The 20,506-nt window shown below is 42.6% G+C and overlaps 1 long non-coding RNA gene across 1 annotated transcript; it reads left to right on the forward strand.

Annotated features, from left to right (window-relative positions):
- Positions 1-7,193: 7,193 nt before the first annotated feature.
- LOC125162600 (uncharacterized) lies at positions 7,194-20,191 on the forward strand. The gene is made up of 4 exons (XR_007151094.1): positions 7,194-7,260; positions 7,385-7,462; positions 9,513-9,648; positions 20,152-20,191. It is a non-coding gene; the product is annotated as an uncharacterized LOC125162600 (long non-coding RNA).
- Positions 20,192-20,506: the final 315 nt, after the last annotated feature.

Raw genomic sequence — 20,506 nt, forward strand, 5'->3', positions numbered from 1 at the left:
ATGTTAGAAGAATTGATGTGTCCTTGAGAGAAGCCAAGGTCTTGCAGTTCACTCTGTGCATACTCAGAAAAATGTCCTTGACCTAAGAAATGACAGCTGAGAATGGAACCAAATTCAACATTTTAGTACAGCCAAGAACCAAGACTCTAGCATCAAAGCTGAAGATTACCAGAATGTTATAGGAATTGGTGGCAACAAGGGTGAGTCCCTTTTGAAAATAAGCAAACCATTAACCATCCGCCTGCCTGGTATTAAGCAATTCTAGTGAAGAGTAGAATTCTTATAATGGACATCTTTGCTGATCTCAGATAATTCATATGGATATCAAAGGACAAATAGCCTAACCAAATTTGAAGGTGAAAAACAAAGTTGGAAGACAAATATTACCTGACTTAAAAACATTTATAAAGCTGGTTGGGATTCTCTCTCTCTCTCTCTCTCTCTCTCTCTCTCTCTCTCTCTCTCTGCCCCTCCCCCCATCAAAATAAATAAACATTAAAAAAATAAAAATAAAATCTTTAAAAAGTGCATATTACTGAGAACAGCCAACCTGAAAAGTTTGCATACTGTGTGATTCCAACTATGTGACATTCTGGAAAAGGCAAAACAATGGAGACAATAAAAAGATCAGTGGTCAAGGGGAGAGAGAGATGAATAGGTGGAGCAGAGAGGATTTTTATAGCAGTGAAGTCATTCTGTAGGATACTATAATGGTAGATACATGTCCTTACACATTTGTTAAAACCCATAGAAGCTACAACGTTAATGCAAACTATGGACTTTGGGTGGTAATGATGTGTCAATGTAGATTTATTGATTTAAAAAAATGTACCACTCTGGTATAGGGTGCTGATAATTGGGGATGTGTGGAAGCAGAGGGTATACGTTAACTCTGTCCTTTCCCTTCAGTTTTGCTGTGAACCTAAAGCTGCTCTTAAAAGTCTATTATAAAATACATGAGTCAAAAACTAATAGAACTGAAAGGAGAGAGAAATCTATCATTGTAGTTAAAGATTTCAATATTTCTCTCTCAATAGAGCAAGTATACAGAAAAATAAGTAAACATATGGAATACATAAACACCTTTATCAACCAATTTGATGTAATTGACATTTATGGTACACTTCCTCAGCAGCAGAATACACATTTTTTTTTCAAAAGTATGCAGAATATAGGCTATATTTATGGGCTGTAAAACAAGGCTCAGTATATAGTCAGACTGATTCAAGTCACACAAAGTATGTTCTCTGACTATAATGGAATTAAAATAGAAATCCATTAGGAGAAAGATATCTGAAAAGTCTTCAAATATTTGGAAACCAGATAGCATATCCCACGTGGGTCAAAGAAATCAATCAAAATTAGAAAGTAGTTTGAACTGAATAGAAATTAAACAACATATCAGAATTGTTGGGATGCTACTAAAGCAGTACTTAGGGGGAAATTCATAGTACTCAACATTTTAAAAAAGAATAAAGTTATCAAATTATTGACAACAGCCTCCATGTTAAGACATTAGACAAAGAATAACAAACCTAAAATAAGCAAAAGAAATGAAAATGTTTCTATTAAACAATTTTTTTTAACGTTTATTTATTTTGAAAGAGAGAGAGAGAGAGCGCTCAAGACAGGGAGGGGCAGAGAGAGAGGGAGACAGAATCCCAAACAGGCTCTGTGCTGCCCATGGGGCTCAACATGGAGCTCAAAGTAGGGTTTGAAGTGAGACTTGAAGTGGGGCTCAAACTCAAGAACCATGAGAACATGACCTGAGCTGAAACCAAGAGTCAGATGCTTAACCTACTGAGCCACCCACACACCCTTAACGATTTTACTTTTAAGCAATCTCTGCACCCAATATGGGACTCAAACTGACAACCCTGAGATCAAGAGTTGCTTGCTCTTCTGACTGAGCTAGCCAGGCACCCCTCCATAATACGCATTTAAGTTTCCTCATGTCTTTGCATGGCTTGATAGCTCATTTCTTATAGCTCTGAATAATATTCTATTGTCTGGATAGACCACAGTTTATTTTGTCCATTTCCCTACTGAAGGGCATTTTGGTTGCTTCCAAGTTTTGGCAATTATGAATAAAGCTGTTATTAACATCACTGTGCAAGTTTTTATGTGGATATAAGTTTTCAGCTCATTTGGGTAAACAGCAAGAAGCATGACCACTGGATTGTGTGGTAACAGTATGTTTAGTTTTATAGAAATTGTCAAACTGTCTTCCAAAGTGGCTGTACCATTTTGCATTCCCATCACCAATGAGTGAGAGTCCCTGTTGCCTCTCATCCTTGCCAGCATTCAGTGTTGTTAGTGTTTTTTGATTTTTAATGATTCTAATAAGTGTGTAGCAGTGGGGGGCCTGGGTGGCTCAGTTGGTTGAGTGTCTGACTTTGGCTCAGGTCATGACCTCATGGTTCATTAGTTTGAGCCCTGAGTCAGGCTCTGTGCCAGCAGCTCAGAGCCTGGATCCTGCTTCGGATTCTGTGTCTCCCTCTCTCTCTGTCCCTCCCCTGCTCATGTTCTCTCTCTCTCTCTCAAAAATAAATAAACATTAAAAAAAAAAGTATCTCACTTTTTAAAATATAATTTATTGTCAATTTGGCTAACATACAGTATATACAGGGTGCTCTTGGTTTTGGGGGTAGATTCTCATGATTCATCTCTTACACCCAACACCCAGTGCTCATCCCAATCTCGTTTTAATTTGCATGTCCTTTATGACATACGACATTGAGCATCGTTTCATATGCTTATTTGCCATTTGTATGTCTCCTTTGGTGAGGTGTCTGTAAAGCCCTTTGCCCATTTCTTAATCAGATTGTTAATTTTCTAATTGTTAAGAGTTCTTTGTATATTTCAGGGTGCTTGGGTGTCTCAGTCAGTTAAGCATCTGACTCTGAATTTCAGCTCAGGTGTTAACCTCACAGTTCCTGAGTTTGAGCCCTGCGTCTCTCTCTGCCTCTCCCCTGCTCATGCTCTCTCTCTCTCTCCCTCTCTCTCTAAATAAATAAACTTAAAAAAAAAGTTCTTTATATATTTTGGATAACATTCCTTTGTCAAATATGTCTTTTGCAAATATTTTCTCCCAGTTTGTGGCTTGTCTCATCATTCTCTTGACAGTGTCTTTTACAGAACAGAAGTTTTTAATTTTAATTAAGTCCAGATAATAATAATAATTATTTATTTCATGGATTGTGTCTTTGGTGTTTTATCTAAAAAAGTTGTCATCATACACAAAGTCACCTAGACTTTATCCTATGTCATTTTCTAGGAGTTTTATAGTTTTGTGTTTTACATTTAAGCCTATGATTCATTCTATTTTTATTTGTTTAAGTTTGTTTACTTTGAGAGAGAGAGAGGGAGAAAGAATCCCACGCAGGTTCTGTAATGTGAGCATGGAGCCCGATGCAGGGCTCAAACTCATGAAAGGTGAGGTCATGATCTCAGCTGAAACCAATAGTCGGATGGATGCTAAACTGACTGAGCCACCCAGCAACCCAAGCCTATGATTCATTTTAAATCATGATCCCTGAATGCCTGTCATTTTAGTATGTGTGACAAAATGGGGAGTTTACACATAAAATACTTCTGCATACTGAAGAACAGTAGTTATTTTGAGAAAAATCATTGGTGTAGTTATTTGAGTGATGAGCTGATCTACCCGCTTTTTTCATGTTTAAGAAATGAGTGAAGGTGGGGCACCTGGGTGGCTCAGTCAGTTAAGTGTCCAACTTTGGCTTGAGTCATGATCTCACAGCTCCTGAGTTTGAGTCCCACATTGGCTCTGTGCTGATAGCTCAGTATTTGGAGCCTGTGGATTGTGTCTCCCTCTCTCTCTGCCCCTTCCCCACTCACCTCTGTCTCTCTGTCTCTCTTTCTCTCTCTCTCATAAATAAATAAAAGTTTTTTAAAAATTACTATTTAAAAAAAGAAATGAATGAAGGTGGTCAAAGGGAAAAAAAGGAAGAAAAATCATTTATGAATATGACAGAAAAACTATGGTTATTCAGATTTGGGAATTTTCTTTTTTTCAACGTTTATTTATTTTTGGGACAGAGAGAGACAGAGCATGAATGGGGGAGGGGCAGAGAGAGAGGGAGACACAGAATCGGAAACAGGCTCCAGGCTCCGAGCCATCAGCCCAGAGCCCGACGCGGGGCTCAAACTCACGGACTGCGAGATCGTGACCTGGCTGAAGTCGGACGCTTAACCGACTGCACCACCCAGGCGCCCCTTGGGAATTTTCTTGAAAATGAACAAATTGAACCTGTCACTTAAGAAAAATAAGTGTATTAGGGTGCCTGACTGGCTCAGTCAGTGGAGAATGCAACTCTTGATTGGGGTCCTGAGTTTAAGCCCCACATTGGGCATAGAGCTTACTTAAAAAAATAATTGAGGGGTGCCTGGGTGGCTCAGTTGGTTAAGTGTCTGAATTCGACTCAGGTCTTGATCTCACAGCTCATGAGTTCAAGTCCTGCATCAGGCTCTGTGCTGACAGCGTGGAGCCTGCTTGGGATTCTGTCTTGCTCTCTGCCCCTCTCCTGCTTTCTCTCTTTCTTTCAAAATAAAAAAAAATAAACTTAAAAAAAGAAAAATCTAAAAAGTTAAAAAATATAATTGATGATATTTGTTGATAATGATAAAATTTGAGCTTTTGAGTGAAAGAATTTTGGAAAAAGTATATCTGCCACCATGAGCTTGACAGCTTCCCAAAACTTAAAGACTTCTAAAAAAACCAAAAATACTAAGCTAGCTAGCTAAATATAAATAGACATAGATATATTTGACACTGTATAGTGATATGTGTCAACATTTATAATATCTACATAACCCAGTGAAACAATACTTCACAAATGACAATGATGTCACAAAATTATGAATGGGTAAATGATCCATTCAAAGTGCAAAATAGATCCATAAACTTTAGTGTAATAGAGAATAAAAAGTTTACTGATAATGTAGTTTTATTTATTTATTTTTAAGCAATCTGTATACTCAACGTGGGGCTCAAACTCACAACCCCAAGATTAAGAGTCACATGTTTTACTGACTGAACCAGCCCGGCACCCCAATAATGTGGTTTTAGATTCTCCATTGCAACTAACCATTACAAAACTAACACTTGTTGACTTTTGATGTAGTATCAAAGTAGGATATCCACAGTTATCTAAATTTTATTTAGATACTTCTCTTATCCTTCATGAGGCTGGATTGTTCACGTTCTTCAACCACAACAATTTTTCATGACAAATTTAATGCAGGATCAAATAAAAGAATCCAGCTTTCTATTAACCTTGACATTAAAGACATTGGCAAAAAATATATATATAAAGTAATGCCATTCTTCTCACTACATTTTTTTTCTTTTCTTTTTTTAGAGGGGCAACCAGAAGTTTCTTTTATTTTAATTTTTTTTTTTAATTTACATCCAAATTAGTTAGCATATAGTGCAACAATGATTTCAGGAGTAGATTCCTTAGTGCCCCTTACCCATTTAGCCTATCCCCCCCCCCCGCCACAAACCCTCCAGTAACCCTCAGTTCTCCATGTTTATGAGTCTCTTCTGTTTTGTCCCTCTCGCTGTTTTTATATTATTTTTGTTTCATCTTCTCACTACATTTAAAATTTTTTTGGAAAATAGTAATTTTGTACAAAAAGTATATTAACATCAATGAATTTATCTTTTAAAAAGTTATTATGTTTTTAGTTTTGTAATGTTTATTTTTGAGAGAGAGAGGGAGATACAGAGTGTGAGTTGGGGAGGGGCAGAGTGAGAGGGAGATACAGAATCTGAACCAGGCTCCAGGCTGTGAGCTATCAGCACAGAGCCCAATGCAGGGCTCGAACCCACAAACTGCGAGATCATAACCTGAGCTGAAGTCAGATGCTTAACTGGCTGAGCCTCCAAGATGCCCCTAAAACATTAATATGTTAAGCATTTCTTAATTTTATTTTCTAATATAGTAAATCCTTATAGCAATATATATTAAAGCTCTTTGGGGTCCTCAGTAATATGTAAGAATGTCAAGGGATCTTGAAACCAAAGAATTTGAAAACCTCACCCCAGAGAAACAGGCTCAGTAGATACTTGGTCTGCCTTCCAAAGATCAAAGAGTTTGAGAAGTCTGTTCTATAACACTCTCCATTATAGTGGACCCATGAACCACATGGGTTTGAACTGCACGAGTACATTTAGATGCTGATTTTTTACAGTACTGTAACAGAATTTTCTGTTCTTTGTGATTTTCTTAACATTTTTTTCTCTAGCTTACTTTATTATAAGAATACAGTATCTAATACATACAGTATGCAAAATATATGTTAATTGACTATGATGTTGGTAAGGTTTTCGGTCAACAGTAGGCAATTAAGTTTTGGGGAATCAAAAGTTAAACGTGAATTTTTGACGGGGAGGGCAGTCAGTGCCCCTAATACTCCCCATTTCCTGCTTCAAGGATCAGCTGTATATAGTTGGTATCTTAGGAGGCTGATGCCAGGCCCACCTACATTAGGCACCTCCCTCAACCATTGCTAACCAATCCAAAGCCAAAGTTTGTCTGAGAGAGGTAATCAGTATCCTCACACTCAGTGGGGAATCAGGACACCAGTCTTGATATTCTTAACCAACTGAGCCACTCAGGTGCCCCTCCAGTCTTGATATTCTTAACCTCTCCCATACTACCTAGTGTTTTGCTGTGCAGTTTTGACACTCAGGTGAGGCAAGATGAGACCCTGCCTTTCTGTTTCTCATTCCCAGCTCATTCCCACTCTGGTGGAAGGATTTCCTCCTCCATATGTGGCAGGAATCTGTGCTCTCTGTGGCTTATTCTATGGTCACTTCTCTAAAAGGCATTGTTTCTTTTTATGTAGAAAACCTAGTTTAGAATTTCTGAGAAATACCTCTTTATTTTTCAAAAAATTCTGGCTTTCAAGACTATTGTCTCACTGTGAACTTTTAAAAAGTCTAACTTGAAGTGCAAAGCAGAGCCATAATTTCTTTGTTTTAGCCAGAGTTCATCTTTCTCTTCCCTCGGGCAATAAGCTTCAGTCCCATTGTCTGAGGTTGGCAGGATGGGTGGGGGTGGGGGGGTTGGGCGGAGAGGATGAGCTACCTGGAAGGGAAAGTACATTATTACCCAATAATTATGGATTGCAGGTGCTCATTAGGTTGAAGAAAAAGTTCAAAACACTGAGATCCAGGGTATCGAGTACAGCAAATCTGTGTGTGTATTGGAATAGGAGATTTACCACCAGGTGAGTTGGAGAAAAAACTCCATAGATTTCAAATGTCTTTCTCAGCTCTGCATATGTACATGTATGTTGAATCATAGAGAATTCTTTAGATGCAATTTTAAAGTTCTCTTCTTTTACTTTCAAGAACTGAGGAAATAGGACAGATGGAAAAGCAAGGGGAAGGAAGTGTTTTTGAAGCGCCATCAAGAGAAGGAAGAGTTCAGTAAGTGGTCTGACTTCAAATTATATTTCATTTGATGTCAAATTATATTAAAATTATCAAATTTAAAACGGTACAGCTGAAGGGATAAACAAAGGCATACCAGTATTATGTACTGCTTTCAGTGTACTTGGGAATGAAAAAAGTATTCACCTCTCATCAATTTATTTGCAAAATGTATATTTAGACAACTAAATATACAGTTATCTCTAGTGTTTGTTGAGTCAGTACCTCTCTAGTTTAAAATTTTAATTGTAAATAGTATTATTAGTAATCAAATATTTACTGAGCACAAACCATGAGTTGAGGATTGGGATGCTGTAGTCCTGGAGGGGAAGAAGGGTGAGAAGATGATGGCACGCTTACTTCATAAGTAGGACAGAGCCTCCCATGTCAGTGTTCAGTGGGCACTGGCCCTTTGTGAAGGGGGAAATCCAGGCACTTCTACTACTTACGGCGACACACCTACATTTATATCACACACCTACAGTTTATGAAGTGCTTTACAAAACATAACACATTTCATCCTCATTACTCTCCTGTTAGGTAGAGATTATCATGCTTATGTAACATGTGAAAATCTGAGGCTTTGAGGGGATAAAAGGTCCTCAGTCACACAGCTAGTTGGTAGCAGAGTTGGAGCGGAACCCCATTTCCTGAATCCTGGACCCAAGCCCACCGCTGCCTCCCTTCTGAGAAAGGGAGGGCAGGCCCCACCATGACCATGGCCGCCTGCTTGATTTTGCTCCTTTTCTGGCATTATGATCTCCTGGAGGAATCCCAGGCTCCTCCAGGGGAAAGAAGCTCTACAATTAGACTAAATATAGTCTGGGAGAGGCCGCATCTCATTGGGACTAATTATCCCATCACCCGTCAGAAGAACAAAGAGTGAAGACTTTTCAGGCCTCATCATTTCCATTCCTCTCCCTGGCTTGGGCTTTCATGGGATGGGCCTGGAGACAAATGCGAACAGAAGAGACATGCTAGTGGATTGAGGAATGTCTGGGCTGCCCAGGAAGTGCTTCCCTTTCTAGCATAGTGCTGGCATTTAGAACTGGAAGGAAGCTGGCCTGATGAGAGATCTCTTGCTCCTGGAAATGCCTGGATGGGAGACGTGGGACAAGGAATGGCCCTCGGGGCAGTGCAACTTGACAGGCAGTCACATCATATATTGATAACCTACCTTGCAAAGTCCTCCTGTTCTTCCATCTAGCAAATGTTTACTGAGCACATGTGCGAGGCATGTGGGGAGTTTGTTAAATATCATGCTGTAAGGAAACCTGAAGAAACCCTCACTGAGTCCCTAAGAGGTGAATTCAAAACCAAAGTTAGAAAAACTCAAGGGGAGAAAGATACTTTGGTCAAGACATGTGCTTGTACCAGTAAGCTTTGGGGTTGAGTGTCATTACTGAAGACTAATATTGTCAAGGGCAAGTTTAAGCCATGAAATACAGTCTCAGGAAGCTTTTGCTAAATTCTTGTTTACATCAAGGAGGTACCATAGCACACCTAGCACCAGCCAGTAACACAAATGTTTAAAGTGAGGAATGATGCTTCATAGAACACACAATTCTGTTAGCCACCAGCATTATAAATAATTCTTATCAATTTGTCACTGGCTGTCATGGATGGCTGTGTGATAGAGGCATAACATCTGCAAATAAGCCCAGATAAATTGTTTTATCAAAGAATCTGTAACAGCACATCTGTGACAAGTTCCAAGTAAAACACTGCATTGGAAAAAATGGTCGGCATGTTTCAGATCACATGTTTGCACGTTATAAAATCAAATCTCATTTCTTAGAAAAGGTACGTAGCTTGTTCAGCATATGGGACATGAAATACAGAGTTCAAAGGGTTCACATCATAGTTTGAATCATCATCTAACCAGAGGAGTGGGGACATGCGTGGTACTCACTCATGGCTATTCAGGCTTCATCAGTAACAGTACTGATAATCCGCTAGGATAAGGTGAATGGAAATGGCAAGACAGTCTTGCATTTCATGTGTGCATCCTTCTTCCCTTCCCGATGCATATGCTGTTTCAACACAGGATTCTGCTGCAGAGCCCAGCTGTGAACGAGTCAGGAGCTCCCACCTCTACCCGAAAACCGGAGGAGAGGGAAGTAGGCTAGAACCCAACACAGTGCTTCCGGAAAGCACTTCAGAAGGCAAAGGAGCAAGCTGAGGTGAGGATCTAGGGCTTTTTTTTTTTTTTCAATATATGAAGTTTATTGTCAAATTGGTTTCCATACAACACCCAGTGCTCATCCCAAAAGGTGCCCTCCTCAATACCCATCACCCACCCTCCCCTCCCTCCTACCCCCCATCAACCCTCAGTTTGTTCTCAGTTTTTAAGTCTCTTATGCTTTGGCTCTCTTCCACTCTAACCTCTTTTTTTTTTTTTTCTTCCCCTCCCCCATGGGTTTCTGTTAAGTTTCTCAGGATCCACATAAGAGTGAAAACATATGGTATCTGTCTTTCTCTGTAAGGCTTATTTCACTTAGCATAACACTCTCCAGTTCCATCCACATTGCTACAAAGGGCCATATTTCATTCTTTCTCATTGTCACATAGTACTCCATTGTGTATATAAACCACAATTTCTTTATCCATTCATCAGTTGATGGGATCTAGGGCTTTTTGAAGCTGAGAAGGTTAAGATTGGCCATCTCCATTCTTCCTGGGCTTGTTAACCCCTTAGTTCTTTGGTTTGTCTCCTCTCTCTCTCTCTCTCTCTCTCTCTCTCTCTCTCTCTCTCTGTGTGTGTGTGTGTGTGTGTGTGTGTGTGTGTGTGTGTGACCCACTCTTGCCTTCGCTCCTTCCTTCATCTCTCCCTCTCCTTCTGGCTTCCTGTTATTTTGCCTCACTCTTCCTTATCCTCTGCTTTGTCCAGAATTGTATTGCTTTGCTGCACAGATATGAGAAAACTACCAGATCAAAAACCAGTCACTCTAGAAGTCTGGGCTGCCTTAAAGACCAAATTGGATTAAGTATGCCCAGACAAGCTTTTAAAACACTTTGAAAAAGAAAGAAAGCCAAATGAACTGAAAAGTTGGGTTCAGTGCCCTTGAGGTAATTTGGATAATTTGCATATCTTGGTGGGGTGTTCAAAGGGTAAAAAAGACAAGGCCTTTTCCAGGAATATTTGTTTGAAAACTTAATTATTTTATTTTTATTTTAGAGAGAGTGTGTGCACAGGAGCAGGGGAGAGGGGCAGAGGAAGAGAGAGAGAGAGAGAGAGAGAGGGAGAGAGAATCCTAAGCTGGCTCCATGCAGACGCGGGCCTCAGTCCCACAATCCTGAGACCATGACCTGAGCTGAAACTAAGAGTCGATGCTCAACCAACTGAGCCACCCGGGTGCCCCAGAAAACTCATTTCTGTAAGAGAATCAGTCAAATATAACACACAGAATATAGTTATAGTGCTGAGTGCTCTGTAAACAGATTCCCGGGTCCATTCTTTCTGTCCCTGAGAGGCTTATGCTTCTGGATTGAAAAACCCTAAGAACCTTCTCCAACACGGGCAAGTGTCATAGAGTCTGGAACAGAAGGGCTAGTTTTTCTAAGACTTGGAAGGATGAAATGTGTTTCTCTCCCTTTATGGCCCAAAATAACTGATCGTGGACTAAGCAGGTCCCCTCTAGACCCTGGTTTCTCAACATTGGCATATTGAAGTTTCGGGTCAGCTAGTCTGTGCTGGGGGGTGTCCTGTGCATTGTAGCTCAGCAGCCCTGACCTCCACCCACTACGTGCCAGTAGCATGCCCCTCACCCCCAGGTTATAACAACAAACATCAAAAAATGGCTTCAGACTTTGCCAGATGTCCCCTGGGCACAAAACTGACCCCTGTTGAGAACCACTCCTTTAGGGAGGAGGATGGAATATTCTGTTCCAAAATATACATATAAGATATTAACTTTTAAAAAATGTTTAGGAAAAGAGGATATTTTAGAAGAAATATGATAATACCTTCATAGCTTCCAAGGCATGGCTCCAAGCTGTTATTTCTGCTAAATTATAAGCTTTCAAGGGCAAGAACAATATGCATTTTTCTTATTTATTGCCATAGTCCTAGGATCCGGTATAGTGCCGGGACATAGTAGGTGTTTAATAAGCATTTGGGGGATGAATGCATGATTTATTGAGCAAATGCCGCATGCCAAGCACTCTGGCATGTTCACAACAACACTAATGGGATAGGCGTTAAAGTAAAACTCTATAATAGAGCAAATTCAGGTGTGGCATAATTGTTTTTCTCCTGGGTCCTGACCTTACCCCAGGCTCTTCTTTCAAACGGATGAGCTACAGTTCTTCCGACCTGCCCCTGTGGGAAGGGCCACAACTCCCTCCGGGGAAATGGGGAGGCAGAGAGTGAGTCTCTGTGTCTTCAGTGTTCTCCCAGCCAAATTTCCCTGGGTCCAAAAGACACTCTGGGCGCCAGCTGATGAGGACATTCCTGGAATTATTGCTCCTGTCCTGGGAACTTTAGCCAGACAGCCGCAGGACCCATCTCTGTCCCCATCAATATTTAAACCAGAGTAAACAGTACTCAGATGGCACCAAACCACGGCTGAGACTGGAAAGGACTTAGCTCATGTCGCCAGGACCCCAAAATCCAAGTATTTCATTACTTTCTCGGAATCGTGCCCTTGCGTTCTACAAGCTTGACCTCTTTGTGACCTACTTGTCACCTTCTGGTGGGGTTTTACCGTATCATCCCTATGGTATGAGTGAGGAAACTGAGGCCCTGAGAGATTCAAATCACAAAGCTGCTGTGTGGTGACCCGAGATTCAGACCCGGCAAGGTTGGGCTGCCAGACAAGACGGAGCAGTGAGCACGTACGCTTCCCCAGCGGAGCTGGTGATGGCCGTTTCTGCGTCCCATGTGTTCCCATTCCCTGCATGGTATGGGGTGGTGGGTCCTGTTGTCTATCGTGCGAGCTCAGGAGAGACAGATGGACGAGACCTGGCTGAGAGCCAATAGCCTCTGAGCCATGCCAGGCTGGAGTGCGGCAGACATACCAGGATGAACAGCAGGCAGGACCAGGCTGGCCTGGTAACAACAGGCAGAGACAAAAATGCAGCGTCCACTGAGGGGAGGAGCAAGGTGAGGCAGAGCCCAGCTGAGGACCTTGCTCGGCACTTCTGCCGCAGGCCGGACCGCGACGTGGACCCCTGCATCCGAAAATGGGGGAGCAGGATGCCTGCTGTTAGATAAACCAGGAGTCTTGGCAGCTGCCCTGCTAGGGAGCGTGACTGTTAATTACACGCACATACAGTTGTTCGCGGGGAGGAAGCTAGTGTTCTTTACACAGATCCTCTTATTTTTTAGGGCTCTTCGATTCTTTTTTTATTTTTTATTTTTTAAGTTTATTTATTTATTTTGAGAGAGAGAGAGAGAGCACAAGCAGGGGAAAGGCAGACAGAGAGGGAGAGAGAGAATCCCAAGCAAATTCCTCACTGTCAGTGCGGAGCCTCACGTGGGGCTCGAACTCACGAGAGATCACGATCTGAGCCAAAACCAAGAGTCTGTTGCTTAGCAGACAGAGCTACCCAGGCGCCCCTAGAGCTCTCCGATTCTTTAAAAGGTGTTATGCTTGAGGCAGTTGTGTGGTCATCCGTCAGGCCGTGGATGTGCATCGGTGAGTGGTGCCAGATACTACAGACCAGGAGCCTGGCTGGTTAGAGAAGCAAGCACACCACCGTTTCTAGCACAGATGGCTGAAGCCACGATGCTTTATTTAGGGGGAGCAATGGGACACATGACTCCATCTTCCTTGACTGGGAACCGCACTGCAGGGGGGGAAGCCAGGTCTGCTCTGGGAGATGGAGATGGAACAAAACAAGGAAATAGACCTGAAACACTGTCCAAATGAGCAGGTGGTCCCAGCTGTGAGCCAAGCAGGGTAGGTGCTTCCTGGAGAAGAAAGCAGGTCTGCTTGGCATGAAGAGACCAGAGTGGCAGATGGGGTGATGCCATGGGATGGAGCTCACTGTCTCTCCCCTGCCCCCAAAGGTGGGGCTGCTGTGTGACAGCTGCACGGGCCTGACAGGACATCACTCTGGGCTCTCACAACCTTCACATCGCAATGTGCTCTCTTACTTCTGCAGGGGATATGATGTATGAGCAATTGTCTGTACTACATCCCATTCCTTCATGGTGTGAACTCATGTCATGTATTACTGTTAAAATTATTTCCTATTATTTCATTAATCCAATTCTGTTGATGCAGGGGAACTCAAATGCTAGGTCTTTCATTCTCATGTATCCTTTAATGCGTGGAAAGTTAGCAGTACACATATATTTTCAAATGTATTCAGGGGTGCCTGGGTGGCTCAGTCGTTTAACGTCTGACTCTTGATTTCAGCTCAGGTCATGATCCCAGGGTTGTGGGATTGAGCCCCGTGTCCGGCTCTATGCTGGGCAGGGAGCCTGTTTGGGATTCTCTTTCTCCCTCTCCGTCTGGCCCTCTCCTATTCATTCTCTCTATGTCTCTCTCAAAAAAATAGTGTGAACCCTAAATGTATGCATGCTTGTTTTCAGCAGAGGCACTTAGCTCTGAAGCTGTTATGTTTCCCTTGGGCTGGTTTGAGTCCTACAATTATTTCCCGGCACTGTTAAATTACATATGCCATCAGAGAGTCCACTGTGTCCTTGATTTGCTATAATGGTTAAGGAGGTGACAAGTGTCAGGTAAGGGCTTTGTGGACAGGCAGGATTTTGTAATGGTGAAGTCTCACCTTCAGCGGGTTGTAACAGGTTGACTAATGGGCCCCTGAGATGTCCACACCCTAATCCATGGAAGTGGTGTTGCTTTACGTGACAGACAAAAGGGCAGACGGACTTTGCAAGTGTGATTAAGTTCAGGAGCTTGAGCTGGGGAAATGCTTCTGGATTATCTGGGTGGGCCCCATGCAATCCCAAGAGTCCTTGTAAGAGGGAGGTACTGGATCCAATGGGTAGAACACGATAGGATGATGGAAGCAGAGGGAAAAAGACAATGTGATGTGGGCCAAGGACTGAGGGTAGCCTCTAAAAGTTGGAAAGGCAATGAATCCTCTTTGAGAGCCTCCAGAAGAAAACAGCCGTGCAGACCTTGATCTTAGCCCTGTAGAACTCATTTTAGACATCTAACCCCTTGAACTAGATAATGATTATAAAATCATTTTGTGTTGTTTTAAGCCACCAAAGTTTTATACTTTGTTATAGCAGCAATAGGAAACTGATGCATGAATGTTTTCATCTCAACCCCACGACAGGAAAATGTATGAATCCTTCTTCTGGTTCCACCTCTTCCATCTGGTTGTAGAGCAGGACTCGATTTGGAAAGAAGGAGGGAATAATGCAGCTGTGTAGGGAAGGAAGGTCACATAAGAGCAGACATCTGATCTCCTTTTTCTCTAACTTCTACGTAACATCACATCCTCTGCATCCTGCCTTGCTTTGAAGTCTCTCCTCAGGAAACATGAAAGGGAGCCCCCCCCATGCCTCTGTGCCTCCAGCTGAGAGGTGCTGCATCGATCTGGAAAGACCAGATTGATCCGGAAAGACCAATGTAAACTAGTCCTGATATTGATTTCCTCACAGCCAATTGAGGAATCTATAAGGAATAAATGAGCAAAGGAATATACACAAGGAATTCAATTAGTCACCAAGCACTTACTGAGCACTTTGGATTTGCCAAGAACTGCACTGATACCAGGGAGCCAAAGATAATGAAGTATAGTCCCTGACCTTGAGGAAAGGCAGATGTGTACACAATGAATTATAAAACCATACATAAAATTCTGTAGTAGAAGGATCAAACTTGCCTAGGAAGACGGGGCACAGGGACTAATCCCGATCAGCGGATTAGAGATAACTCCATTCGGGAAATATCTGATCTGGGCTTTGAAGGCTGTACAGGAATTTCACAGAGAAGAAGAAATCCGTGTTCCAGGCAGAGGAGAAAAGTCATGAAAACACATTATTTAGCAGCCTGCAGTCCTGCATCACCCTTCTCTCTTCTTTACTGTTACAAGCCCCTCATGTGGCTCCGCTAACAAAATAACAGTTTCATGGAGAAAGAGCGTAGGTAGGAGTCGTGTACAAAGGACCACAGAGACCAGAAATTGGCAATGTGGGAGTGGGGGGTGGGGACAGTTTCCTTCCACACAGAATTACTGGCCTCACATTAGTTGCCACGCAGCCTCCTCTTGGTTCTTTTGGCTCCTCCAAATCCGACACCTTGTCTTAGTCCCTATTCACACACAACCCACGGGGGGTGGAACATTTCACCCTTTATACCTCCGTGGAGCCCACTAAATCACTGTTCAGAAATGCATTTTAAAAACTATGAGCACAAGAAATTTTACAGAAAGAACAGAATTTGGTAAAAGTGTATTTTGCATGTAGCATTTCAACTTCTCTGGCTCTTGTCAGAAAACGTACCAGCGTTAAAAACTAACAAAGTTAGAAAGCTCACTTATCAAAGTGAGATCCCTATCTTCCCACAGACACTAAGAGACAGGGGCTCTGACTTCAGGTGTTGGCTGGAACAAACAGCATATTCCTTGGGCAGCCTTGAGAGTTCTTAGGCAGGCACCTTAGGTGGGGCCTCTGGTCATCCCTAGGATGTGGCCTCGAGATGTTAGTGTGTTTGTTCGAGACTATGTTAGTGTGTTTGTTTGAGAGTTTCTAGGCCAAGATTGAGGCCTGGTTGAGAACAGGCTCAGAGGAGCCTGGCTGGAGTTTGGTCAAGGAGAGAATGTCACCACTCAGATGCTTGGCCTTGTACCTGATGACCTTCCAGGGCTTGTCCCTGTCTTCGAGACACTTGGGTCTAGTTGTTATTCTTGGGATCCCAAAGATAAACCTCTCAATAAAGCTTCCTAGTCTCCCAATACATTTTCCTTTATTTAAGCTAACTGGCTGGAGCCCACCCTCAACAGGAAGCAATCCTTAACCAAGACAGATCACATTACCTACGTCAACACAGCCCCACACTTGTCATTTTTAAAGGTTAAATGGTCATTCCTTTTTGTTAATTTACCTTAGTTTGTTTTACAATGACTTAAGTCAATTCTAGTTGTTTTTTTTTTATGTTTGTTTTTTATTTATTTTGAGAGAGACAGAGAGCAAGCGAGCAGGGGAGGGGCAGAGAGAGAGAGAGGGAGAGAGAGGCTCCCAAGCAGGCTCTGCACTGCCAGCGCAGAGCCTGATACAGGGATTGATCTCATAAACTGTGAGATCATGACCTGAGCTAAAATCAAGAGTTGGATGCTTAACCAACTGAGCCACCCAAGCACCTCCATTTCTAGTTTATATATGCATATGTATTTTATTATTGTATTATTTTTTAATTTTTTATTTTTTTTAAATTTACATCCAAATTAGTTAGCATCTAGTGCAACAATGATTTCAGGAGTAGGTTCCTTGATGCCCCTGACCCATTTAGCCCATCCCCCCTCCCACCACCCCTCCAGGAACCCTCAGTTTGTTCTCCATATTTATGAGTCTCTTCTGTGTTGTCCCCCTCCCTGTTTTTATATTATTTTGCTTTCCTTCCCTTATGTTCATCTGTTTTGTCTCTTAAAGTCCTCATATGAGTGAAGTCCTATGGTTTTTGTCTTTCTCTGACTGTCCTGTTTTTTTTTAATGTTATTGCTAGAGCTACCATGAACCTATGTTAAGAGTTACTTTTTCCTCCTGCCATAAAGTCAACAGGTGTACGGACTTTTGAGCTCCTGTCAGGCTGCCGCCAGATTCCTCTCCAGCTAGATTGCCACCAGCCCTGTTCCAGGGTGTCTGTTCTCCCACAGCCCCCATCTAAACAGGGTTTCATTTTTACGGAGTTTGGTTTGTGTAATGGTACCTTGGAATTGCTTCATTAATATTTTAAAAATTCCTACTGAGGTTCTATGAGGATTAAATTTGGTAATATGCAGAGACACCCTAGCACAGAGCCTGGCAGGTAGGAAGCTATTATTACTGCTATTCACAGTTATTGAGTACAAAAACGAAGTATTGACTTTATATATTCGTGTTTTTTCTTACGTATTTGTGTTGAGGGTTGTTTCTCTTCTTATCTACACAGGCGTACCTTCTCAGTCTGTGTGCTGCCTCCTGGCTCAGGCCTCAGGCCACTTCTCTTTTCTCGACTCACTCAATAGTGATTTCATTCCGTCCCATGTCCTTACTACTCTCCAAATGCTGGCAATGGGCATTTGCCTCTCTAGCCCAGACCCCTCTCCTGTTCTCCACACACATCTCACCACCTGCTCAATGTCTCTGCTCAGACGTGGCATCTCACACTTAGTAACTTCCAAAAGCTGAGCCCCTGCTCCCCACCAAAGCTCTTCCTCCCATGGCCCTTTTCCATCTCAGTGAATGGCAACCAAACCATTCTTGTGCTCGAGTTAAAAACTTTTGAGTTTTCCTTGACTCTTTTTTTTTTTTCTTTCACTCATTCTCCACATCCCTGGTCTCCAAATCCTTCGGCCATTCTCTTCAAAATATATCCAGAATCCAGCAACTTGTCGCCACCCTGGCCAAGACACCACCGTCTCTCACCTGGAAAAATCAGTCTTCCTACTTGTACACTCATGCACCCCCAGGATCTCAGCTTTGACCTTGGCTCTCCTCCCGCTATGGTCCTGCCTTCATGGTGAATGTACAATGGATGAAGGGGACACTGCTTAGAGTGACGAACCATTTGCAGAAGCTCTCCAGCAGGCTTCCCCTCACTTGATCATCCCTAAACCAGTCATCAGCAAGAGGATCACTGCACTGACCTGGACTAATCAGGGTCACCCCTGAACAGTGCTGGGGACAGGGTTATCTTTTATGACAAGTAGATCCCTGAATAGCAGTGGGGCTCTGTTTGTTGAGGAAGAAATGGGGAACAGATATTGAGTAAATACCCAAACAGAGTCTGTCACAACGTGGGAGGTCAGAGAGTCGATAAGAGAATCCACTTACTTTTCTGAGCTGCTTAGTGTGGGTGGCCCTGGTTCCCCAGGCCTTGGCCATATATAGAGCATCAGAGGTCTGCTCCTGACCAAAGAGGGGATAGGGATGTGGCAGGGAACTTGGGTGTATTTCTGCCAACAGTAGGTTCCCACCTTTCTTGGGGGGTCCTTTAATTCAGGTCGATGGAAGAAGGTGTTATTATCCTCGGACTATGTGACAAATTGCCACACACTGGGGCTTAAAACAACAGAAATTTATCCTCGCTCAGTTCTAGAGCCTGGGAGTCAGAAATCAGGGTGTTAGCAGGGCCAGGCTCTCCCAAGGCTCTAGGGGAAAAATCGGCACTGTCAGGGCAGAGCCCGATGCAGGGCTCAAACTCACGAACCCGCGAGATCGTGACCTTAGTCGAAGTCAGATGCTTAATGGACCGAGCCCCAGGTGCCTCCAAATAAGGTCAACTTTTAAGGTCTAGGGGTTAAGACTTCAACAAATCTTTCTGAGGAACATGAGTGAACCCATAAAACTTATATTTAGAGTATTAATTAGAACCTAATTTTTCTTCACTTCTTCCTTTCTGATCTGAATGCCCTTTCTTTTATTTTCTTGCCTGGTTAGAACATCCAGGCATTTATAAATTTCCCTCTATGTGCTGTACTAGCTGCAGCCCATAAATTTTAGTATGTTGTACTAAAGTTTCTTTAGAAACTATTGTGTGTTAAGCCTTGACTTGAATTTGCTTTATCAGTATTAGTAACTGAAATTTCAAAGATAAATATGTATAAAATACATTCCTCACATTTATGTATGTGTGTATTAAAAAATTTTTTTTAATGTTTATTTATTAATTTATTTGAGAGAGAGAGAGAGAGAGAGAGAGAGAGAGACCACCAGCAGGGAAGGGGCAGAGAGAGAGGGAAACACAGAATCCAAAGCAGGCTCCAGGCTCTGAGCTGTCAGCACAGAGCCTGACGTGGGGCTCGAACTCATGGGCTGTGAGATCATGACCTGAGCCGAAGTCTACTGCTTAACCTATCGAGCCACCCAGGTGCCCCCTGTATGTATGTATTTATTTATTGAATGTTCCTTACTTTTCAAGAGTAAGAGTTGTTTACTGAAAAGTTTAGTAAACTAGTAGCCATGAACTGAGAGTTATATTGTTTATAGAGAGAGCATAAAGACGTTGTGTATTAACGTCCTCTCTTTTCTTTTGGTTGTTCATGCCTGGATTATGTATTTCCCATTGGTGCTAACAGGGCCAAAGCTTGATCCCACTGCATGCATCCTGTCAGTACCCAGATTATAGATCTTGAGCTTAGGGGGAAGCAGCCACAACAGACCATGTAATCTTAAGACTATATATGAAATTTGCATTTTTCATTTCAGTGACCACTCTTTTAAGTTTTATCTGCAAGTCAGCAACTTTTTGGCTTCTTACTCGTCTTCATTTTGCAGAACCATTTTTAAGACTCATGGGTAGAATTAACTCAATGATAGAGGGTTTATATTCTTTTTTTTTTTTGTCAGTTTATTTGTTTATTTTGAGAGAAAGAGGGTGAGAAAGTGCAATTGGGGGAAGGGCAGAGAGAGAAGGAGACAGAGAATCCCAAGCAGGCTCCACACGGTCAGTGCAGAGCCTGATGCTGTGTTTGAACTCACGACCTGGCATCATGACCTGAGCCAAAGTCAGATGCTTAACCCACAGAGCCACCCAGTCACCACTAGTATTTATATTCTCCAGCTTCCTAGGGATCGGAAGAGCCAAAGGCCGAAAAGGGAAGCTTCACAACGGCATCGTATCTTCCATCGTTTCCCTTGGAAAAAGATGCTTTTCTTCACCTTCCCCCAGCTTTCTTCTCCACAGCACCCAACATCTCTGTGGCACTAATGCTCTTCCAGGTCACAGGCATTCCCCTGTGTACCCCACGCGGGCTCCCTGTCTCCAGCCAAGTCCTCTGAATCTCTAATTACATCCCGGGAACCAACATTCTCCTCTGCCCTCTCTCCCCAAGGAAAGATGTCTCTGCTGTCTCACTGAGCTCCCTGCGGGGAAACCGACTCTCAGGTGAGTGTTTCTCTGACTGCGTTTCCTGGCA

This window comes from Prionailurus viverrinus, chromosome A3, assembly GCF_022837055.1.
Source record: "Prionailurus viverrinus isolate Anna chromosome A3, UM_Priviv_1.0, whole genome shotgun sequence".
NCBI lineage: Eukaryota > Metazoa > Chordata > Mammalia > Carnivora > Felidae > Prionailurus > Prionailurus viverrinus.